Raw genomic sequence first — 8527 nt, 5'->3', positions numbered from 1 at the left:
GAGAGATTGTCTGTGCCTGTGTATGTGTATCTATGTGTGTCAGTGTATGTCTGTGTATCTGTCTGTGTGTGTAAGTGTCTGTGTATTAATGTGTCACAAAATGTGTGCCTGCGTGTCTGTGTGTGTGTGTCTGTGTGTGTGTCTGTGTGTGTGTGTGTTTGCGTGAGAATGTTTGTATATAGGTGAGCGTGAGTGGGTGTGTGTGAGTATGAGACAGGCTAAATCTGTGTGTCAATTTGCAAGAGTGTGTTTGAGTGCACGCGCGAGAGGGTGTGCTAGTGTGAGCGTGTGCGCGCGCGAGAGTGTGTGCCAGTGTGAACGCACGCGCGCGAGAGGGTGTGCCAGTGTGAGCGTGTGCGCGCGCGAGAGTGTGTGCCATTGTGAGCGTGTGTGCGCCCGACAGTGTGCGCCAGTGTGAGCGTGTCTGCGCGCAAGAGTGTGTGTGAACATGTGTTCTGAGCGTTTGCGCATGCGAGAGTGTGTGTCAGTGTGAGCATGTGCGCGCGCGAGAGTGTGTGCTAGTGAGAGTGTGTGCGCGCGCGATAGTGTGTGTCAGTGTGAGCATGTGCGCGCGCGAGAGTGTGTGCTAGTGAGAGTGTGTGCGCGCGCGAGAGTGTGTGCTAGTGAGAGTGTGTGCGCGCGCGAGAGTGTGTGTCAGTGTGAGCATGTGCGCGCGCGAGAGTGTGTGCCAGTGTGAGCGTGTGCACGCGCGATAGTGTGTGTCAGTGTGAGCGTGTGCGCGCGCGAGAGTGTGTGCTAGTGTGAGCGTGTGCGCGCGCGAGAGTGTGTGCTAGTGTGAGCGTGTGCACGCGCGATAGTGTGTGCCAGTCTGAGCGTTTGCGCATGCGAGAGTGTGTGCCAGTCTGAGCGTGTGCGCTGGTGAGGGTGTGTGCCAGTCTGAGCGTTTGCGCATGCGAGAGTGTGTGCCAGTGTGAGCGTGTGCGCTGGCGAGAGTGTGTGTCAGTGTGAGCGTGTGCACGCGCGAGAGTGTGTGCTAGTGTGAGTGTGTGCGCGTGCCAGAGTGTGTGCTAGTGTGAGCATGTGCGCGTGCCAGAGTGTGCCAGTCTGAGCGTTTGCGCATGCGAGAGTGTGTGCCAGTGTGAGAGTGTGCGCTGGCGAGAGTGTGTGTCATTGTGAGCGTGTGCACGCGTGAGCGTGTGTGCCAGTGTGTGCGTGTGCACGCACAAGAGTGTGTGCTAGTGTGAGCGTGTGCGCATGCGAGAGTGTGTGCCAGTGTGTGCGTGTGCACGCGCAAGTGTGTGTCAGTGTGAGCGTGTGCGCGTGCGAGAGTATGTGCTAGTGTGAGCGTGTGCAAGCGCAAGAGTGTGTGCCAGTGTGAGCGTGTGCGCGTGCGAGAGTGTGTCAGTGTGAGCGTGTGCGCGGCCGAGAGTATGTGCTAGTGTGAGCGTGTGCAAGCGCAAGAGTGTGTGCCAGTGTGAGCGTGTGCGCGCGCGAAAGTTTGTGCCAGTGTGAGCGCGGGTGCGAGTGTGTGCTAGTGTGAGCGTGTGCAAGCGCAAGAGTGTGTGTCAGTGTGAGCGTGTGCGCGGCCGAGAGTATGTGCTAGTGTGAGCGTGTGCAAGCGCAAGAGTGTGTGTCAGTGTGAGCGTGTGCGCGTGCGAGAGTGTGTGTCAGTGTGAGCGTGTGCGCGGCCGAGAGTATGTGCTAGTGTGAGCGTGTGCAAGCGCAAGAGTGTGTGCCAGTGTGAGCGTGTGCGCGCGCAAAAGTTTGTGCCAGTGTGAGCGCGGGTGCGAGTGTGTGCTAGTGTGAGCGTGTGCGCGAGCGAGAGTGTGTGCCAGTGTGAGCGTGTGTGCGTGCAAGTGTGCCTGTGTGAGGACGCGCGCACGCGCGGGTGTGTGCCAGTGTGAGCGCGTGCGTGCGCGGGAGTGTGCCAGTGTGAGCGTGGCGCACGTGGGAGTGTGCCAGTGTGAGCGTGTGCGAGTGTGTGTGCCAGTGTGAGCATGTGCGCCCGAGAGTGTGTGCCAGTGTGAGCGTGTGCGCCCGAGAGTGTGTGCCAGTGTGAGCGTGTGCGCGCGTGAGGGTGTGCCAGTGTGAGTGGGACGCGCATGAGAGTGTGCCAGTGTGAGCATGTGCGCGCACGAGAGTGTGCCAGTGTGAGCGTGTGCACGCGCGAAAGTTTGTGCCAGTGTGAGCGCGTGTGCAAGTGTGTGCCAATGTGAGCGTGTGCACGCACGAGTGTGTGCCAGTGTGAGCGCGTGCGCGCGAGAGTGTGTGCCAGTGTGAGCGCGTGCGCACGAGAGTGTGTGCCAGTGTGAGCGTGCGCGCGCAAGTGTGTGTGCCAGTGTGAGCGCGTGTGCAAGTGTGTGCCAATGTGAGCGTGTGCACGCACGAGTGTGTGCCAGTGTGAGCGCGTGCGCGCGAGAGTGTGTGCCAGTGTGAGCGCGTGCGCACGAGAGTGTGTGCCAGTGTGAGCGTGCGCGCGCAAGTGTGTGTGCCAGTGTGAGCGCGTGCGCGAGAGTGTGTGCCAGTGTGAGTGTTTGCATGCGAGAGTGTGTGCCTGTGTGAGAGTGTGCGCGCGCGAGAGTGTGTGTGAACATGTGTTTGTGCGTGAGTGTGTGCCAATGTGAGCGTGTGCGCGGGCGAGAGTGTGTGCCAGTATAAGCGCATGCACATGCGAGAGTGTGTGCTAGTGTGAGCGTGTGCACCAGCGAGAGTGTGTGCCAGTGTGAGCGTGTGCGCGTGCGAGAGTATGCCAGTGTGAGCACGTGCGCGCGCGAGAGTGTGTGCCAGTGTGACCGCGCGCATGAGAGTGTGTGCCAGTGTGGGTGTGTGCGCGCGCGAGAGTGTGTGCCAGTGTGAGCGCGCGTGCGCGAGAGTGTGTGACAGTGTGTGTGTGCCAGTGTGTGCCAGTGTGAGCGCGCGCGCGAGAGTGTGTGCCAGTGTGAGCATGTGCGCGCGCGAGTGTGTGCCAGTGTGAGCATGTGCGCGTGCGAGTTTGTGCCAGTGTAAGTGTGTGCGCGCGCGAGAGTGTGTGCCAGTGTGAGCGCGCGTGCGCGAGAGTGTGTGCCAGTGTGTGTGTGCGCGTGCGAGAGTGTGTGCCAGTGTGAGCGTGTGCGCGCGCGAGTGTGTGCCAGTGTAAGCGTGTGCATGCGAGAGTGTGTGCCAGTGTAAGTGTGTGCGCGTGCGAGAGTGTGTGCCAGTGTGAGCGTGTGCGCATGCAAGAGTTTGTGCCAGTGTGAGTGTGTGCGTGCGTGAGAGTGTGTGCCAGTGTGAGCGTGTGTGCATGCGAGAGTGTGTGCCAGTGTGACCGCGCGCGTTAGAGTGTTTGCCAGTGTGAGCGCGCGTGCGAATCTGTGCCAGAGTGAGCGTGTGCGCGCGAGAGAGTGTGTGCCAGTGTGAGCACACGCGCGCGCAGGAGTGTGCCAGTGTGTGAGTGTGCGCGCGTGATAGTGTGTGTCAGTGTGTGCCAGTGTGAGCGTGTGCGCGCGCGAATGTTTGTGCCAGTGTGAGCGCGTGTGCGAGTGTGTGCCAATATGAGCGCGTGCGCACGCAAGAGTGTGTGCCAGTGTGAGCGGGCGCGCACGCTCGAGTGTGTGCCAGTGTGAGTGTGTGCGCGCGAGAGAGTGTGTATCAGTGTGAGCGTGTGCGCGCGAGAGAGTGTGTGTCAGTGTGAGCGTGTGCGCACGTGACAGTGTGTGCCAGTGTGAGCATGTGCGCGCGCGAGAATATGTGCCAGTTTGAGTGTGGGCATGCGCGAAAGTGTGTGTCAGTACGAGCGCGTGCGAGAGTGAGCCAGTGTGAGCCTGTGCACTCGCGAGTGTTTGTGCCAGTGTGAGTGTGAGCGCGCGCAAGAGTGTGTGTCAGTGTGTGCGTGTGCGCGCGACAGTGTGTGCCAGTGTGAGCGGGTGCGAGCGAGAGTGTGTGCCAGTGTGAGCGCGCGTGTGCGAGAGTGTGTGCCAGTGTGAGTGTGTGCACGCGCAAGAGTGTGTGCCAGTGTGAGCGTGCGTGCGCGAGAGTGTGTGCCAGTGTGTGCGCGCGCGCGAGAGTGTGTGTGCCAGTGTGAGCATGTGCGCGCTCGGGTTTGTGCCAGTGCAAGTGTGTGCGAGCGCGCGAGAGTGTGTGCCAGTGTGAGCACGCGTGCGCGAGAGTGTGTGCCAGTGTGTGTGTGCACGTGCGAGAGTGTGTACCAGTGTGAGCGCGCGCGCGCGAAAGTGTGTGCCAGCGTGAGCGTGTGCGCGCGCGAGTGTGTGCCAGTGTGAGCGTGTGCGCATGCGAGAGTTTGTGCCAGTGTGAGTGTGTGCGTGCGCTAGAGTGTGTGCCAGTGTGAGCGGGTGCGCATGCGAGAGTTTGTGCCAGTGTGAGTGTGTGCGTGCGCGAGAGTGTGTGCCAGTGTGAGCGTGTGCGCGCGCGAGAGTGTGTGCCAGTGTGAGCACGTGCGCGCGCGAGAGTGTGTGCCAGAGTGACCGCGCGCATGAGAGTCTGTGCCAGAGTGGGTGTGTGCGCGTGCGCGAGTGTGTGCCAGTGTGAGCACGCGTGCACAAGAGTGTGTGACAGTGTGTGTGTGCGCGTGCGAGTGTGTGCCAGTGTGAGCGCGCGCGCGAGAGTGTGTGTGCCAGTGTGAGCATGTGCGCGCGCGTGTTTGTGCCAGTGTAAGTGTGTGCGCGCGCGAGAGTGTGTGCCAGTGTGAGCGCGTGTGTGCCAGTGTGTGTGTGCGCGTGCGAGAGTGTGTACCAGAGTGAGCGTGTCTGCGCGCAAGAGTGTGTGTGAACTTGTGTTTGTGCGTGAGTGTGTGCCAGTGTGAGCACGCGTGCGCGAGAGTGTGTGCCAGTGTGTGTGTGCACGTGCGAGAGTGTGTACCAGTGTGAGCGCGCGCGCGCGAAAGTGTGTGCCAGCGTGAGCGTGTGCGCGCGCGAGTGTGTGCCAGTGTGAGCGTGTGCGCATGCGAGAGTTTGTGCCAGTGTGAGTGTGTGCGTGCGCTAGAGTGTGTGCCAGTGTGAGCGGGTGCGCATGCGAGAGTTTGTGCCAGTGTGAGTGTGTGCGTGCGCGAGAGTGTGTGCCAGTGTGAGCGTGTGCGCGCGCGAGAGTGTGTGCCAGTGTGAGCACGTGCGCGCGCGAGAGTGTGTGCCAGAGTGACCGCGCGCATGAGAGTCTGTGCCAGAGTGGGTGTGTGCGCGTGCGCGAGTGTGTGCCAGTGTGAGCACGCGTGCACAAGAGTGTGTGACAGTGTGTGTGTGCGCGTGCGAGTGTGGGCCAGTGTGAGCGCGCGCGCGAGAGTGTGTGTGCCAGTGTGAGCATGTGCGCGCGCGTGTTTGTGCCAGTGTAAGTGTGTGCGCGCGCGAGAGTGTGTGCCAGTGTGAGCGCGTGTGTGCCAGTGTGTGTGTGCGCGTGCGAGAGTGTGTACCAGAGTGAGCGTGTCTGCGCGCAAGAGTGTGTGTGAACTTGTGTTTGTGCGTGAGTGTGTGCCAGTGTGAGCATGTGCGCGCACGAGATTGCGTGCCAGTGTGAGCGTGTGCGTGCGAGTGTTTGCCTGTGTGTGCGCGAGTGTGTGCCAGTGTGAGCGTGTGCGCGTGCGTGAGAGTGTGCCACTGTGAGTGTGTGCGCGCGCGAGAGTGTGTGCCAGTGTGAGCGCGTGCGCGCGAGAGTGTGTGCCAGTGTGAGCGTGCGTGCGAATCTGTGCCAGAGTGAGCTTGTGCGCGTGAGAGAGTGTGTACCAGTGTGAGCACACCCGCGCGCAGGATTGTGCCTGTGAGAGCATGTGCGCGTGCGAGAGTGTGTGTGAACATGTGTTCTGAGCGTTTGCGCATGCGAGAGTGTGTGTCAGTGTGAGCATGTGCGCGCGCGAGAGTGTGTGTCAGTGTGAGCGTGTGCACGCGCGAGAGTGTGTGCTAGTGTGAGTGTGTGCGCGTGCCAGAGTGTGTGAGCATGTGCGCGTGCCAGAGTGTGTGCCAGTGTGAGCGTTTGCGCATGTGAGTGTGTGTCAGTGTGAGCGCGTGCCAGAGTGTGTGCCAGTCTGAGCGTTTGCGCATGCGAGAGTGTGCGCTGGCGAGAGTGTGTGCCAGTGTGAGCGTGTGCACGCGTGAGAGTGTGTGCCAGTGTGTGCGTGTGCACGCGCAAGAGTGTGTGCTAGTGTGAGCGTGTGCCAGAGTGTGCGCCAGTCTGAGCGTTTGCGCATGCGAGAGTGTGTGTCAGTGTGAGCGTGTGCGCTGGCAAGAGTGTGTGTCAGTGTGAGCGCGTGCGCTGGCGAGAGTATGTGCTAGTGTGAGCATGTGCAAGCGCAAGAGTGTGTGCCAGTGTGAGCGTGTGCGCGCGCGAAAGTTTGTGCCAGTGTGCGCGCGGGTGCGAGTGTGTGCCAGTGTGAGCGTGTGCGTGAGCGAGAGTGTGTGCCAGTGTGAGCGTGTGTGCGTGCGAGAGTGTGCCTGTGTGAGGACGCGCGCACGCGCGGGTGTGTGCCAGTGTGAGCGCATGCGTGCGCGAGAGTGTGCCAGTGTGAGCGTGGCGCACGTGGGAGTGTGTGTGCCAGTGTGAGCATGTGCGCCCGAGAGTGTGTGAGCGTGAGCATGTGCGCGCGAGAGTGTGTGCCAGTATAAGCGTGTGCGCCCGAGAGTGTGTGCCAGTGTGAGCGTGTGCGCGCGTGAGGGTGTGCCAGTGTGAGCGGGGCGCGCGTGAGAATGTGCCAGTGTGAGCATGTGCGCGCACAAGAGTGTGCCAGTGTGAACGTGTGCACGCGCGAAGGTTTGTGCCAGTGTGAGCACGTGTGCAAGTGTGTGCCAATGTGAGCGTGTGCACGCACGAGATTGTGTGCCAGTGTGAGCGCGTGCGCGCGAGAGTGTGTGCCAGTGTGAGCGCGTGCGCACGAGAGTGTGTGCCAGTGTGAGCGTGTGCGTGTGCGAGAGTGTGTGCCAGTGTGAGCGGGTGCACCGGCGAGAGTGTGTGCCAGTGTGAGCGTGTGCGCGAGCGAGAGTGTGTGCTAGTTTCAGCATGTGCAGGCGCAATAGTGTGTGCCAGTGTGAGCGCGTGCGCGAGAGTGTGTGCCAGTGTGAGCGTGTGCGCGAGAGAGTTTGTGCCTGTGTGAGCGTGCGCGAGAGTGTGTGCCAGTGTGAGCGTGCGCGAGTGTGTGCCAGTGTGTGTCTGCGCGCAAGAGTGTGTGCCAATGTGAGCGCGTGCACGTGCGAGAGTGTGTGCCAGTGTGAGCGGGTGCGCCGGCAAGAGTGTGTGCCAGTGTGAGCGTGTGCGTGTGCGAGAGTGTGTGCCAGTGTGAGCGGGTGCGCCGGCAAGAGTGTGTGCCAGTGTGAGCGTGTGCGTGTGCGAGAGTGTGTGCCAGTGTGAGCGTGTGCGTGTGCGAGAGTGTGTGCCAATGTGAGCGCGTGCACGTGCGAGAGTGTGTGCCAGTGTGAGCGGGTGCGCCGGCAAGAGTGTGTGCCAGTGTGAGCGTGTGCGTGTGCGAGAGTGTGTGCCAGTGTGAGCGTGTGCGTGTGCGAGAGTGTGTGCCAGTGTGAGCGGGTGCGCCGGCAAGAGTGTGTGTCAGTGTGTGCGTGTGCGAGAGTGTGTGCCAGTGTGAGCGGGTGCGCCGGCAAGAGTGTGTGCCAGTATGAGCGGGTGCGCGTGCGAGAGTGTGTGCTAGTGTCAGCATGTGCAGGCGCAAGAGTGTGTGCCAGTGTGAGCGTGTGCGCGAGAGAGTTTGTGCCAGTGTGAGCGCGCGCGCGTGAGAGTGTGTGCCAGTGTGAGCGTGCGCGAGTGTGTGCCAGTGTGTGTCTGCGCGCGAGAGTGTGTGCCAATGTGAGCGCGTGCACGCGCGAGAGTGTGTGCCAGTGTGAGCGCGTGCGCACGAGAGTGTGTGCCAGTGTGAGCGTGCGAGAGTGTGTGCCAGTGTGAGCGGGTGTGCCGGCAAGAGTGTGTGCCAGTGTGAGCGTGTGCGCGTGCGAGAGTGTGTGCTAGTTTCAGCATGTGCAGGCGCAATAGTGTGTGCCAGTGTGAGCGCGTGCGCGAGAGTGTGTGCCAGTGTGAGCGCGTGCGCGAGAGTTTGTGCCAGTGTGAGCGTGTGCGCGAGAGAGTTTGTGCCAGTGTGAGCGTGTGCGCGAGAGAGTTTGTGCCAGTGTGAGCGCGCGCGCGTGAGAGTGTGTGCCAGTGTGAGCGTGCGCGAGTGTGTGCCAGTGGGTGTCTGCGCGCGAGAGTGTGTGCCAATGTGAGCGCGTGCACGCGCGAGAGTGTGTGCCAGTGTGAGCGCGTGCGCACGAGAGTGTGTGCCAGTGTGAGCGTGCGAGAGTGTGTGCCAGTGTGAGCGGGTGTGCCGGCAAGAGTGTGTGCCAGTGTGAGCGTGTGCACCGGCGAGAGTGTGTGCCAGTATGAGCGTGTGCGCGTGCGAGAGTGTGTGCTAGTGTCAGCATGTGCAGGCGCAAGAGTGTGCGCCAGTGTAAGCGCGTGCGCGAGAGTGTGTGCCAGTGTGAGCGCGTGCGCGAGAGTGTGTGCCAGTGTGAGCGTGTGCGCGAGAGAGTTTGTGCCAGTGTGAGCGTGCACGAGAGTGTGTGCCAGTGTGAGCGTGCACGAGTGTGTGCCAGTGTGTGTCTGCGCG

At 61.8% G+C, this 8527-nt stretch overlaps 1 protein-coding gene across 1 annotated transcript in view; it reads left to right on the top strand.

The window, feature by feature from the left end:
* LOC144488377 (myocardin-like) overlaps positions 1-8527 on the top strand; it is a gene marked incomplete at its 3' end in the record, with an annotated part of 64226 nt that overhangs the window by 926 nt on the left and 54773 nt on the right. The window lies entirely within an intron of this gene.

The sequence above is a fragment of the Mustelus asterias genome, unplaced genomic scaffold (assembly GCF_964213995.1).
Source record: "Mustelus asterias unplaced genomic scaffold, sMusAst1.hap1.1 HAP1_SCAFFOLD_1501, whole genome shotgun sequence".
Taxonomy (NCBI): domain Eukaryota; kingdom Metazoa; phylum Chordata; class Chondrichthyes; order Carcharhiniformes; family Triakidae; genus Mustelus; species Mustelus asterias.
The sequence above is the reverse complement of the archived record's forward strand: the minus strand, read 5'-3'. Positions and strand labels throughout refer to the sequence as shown.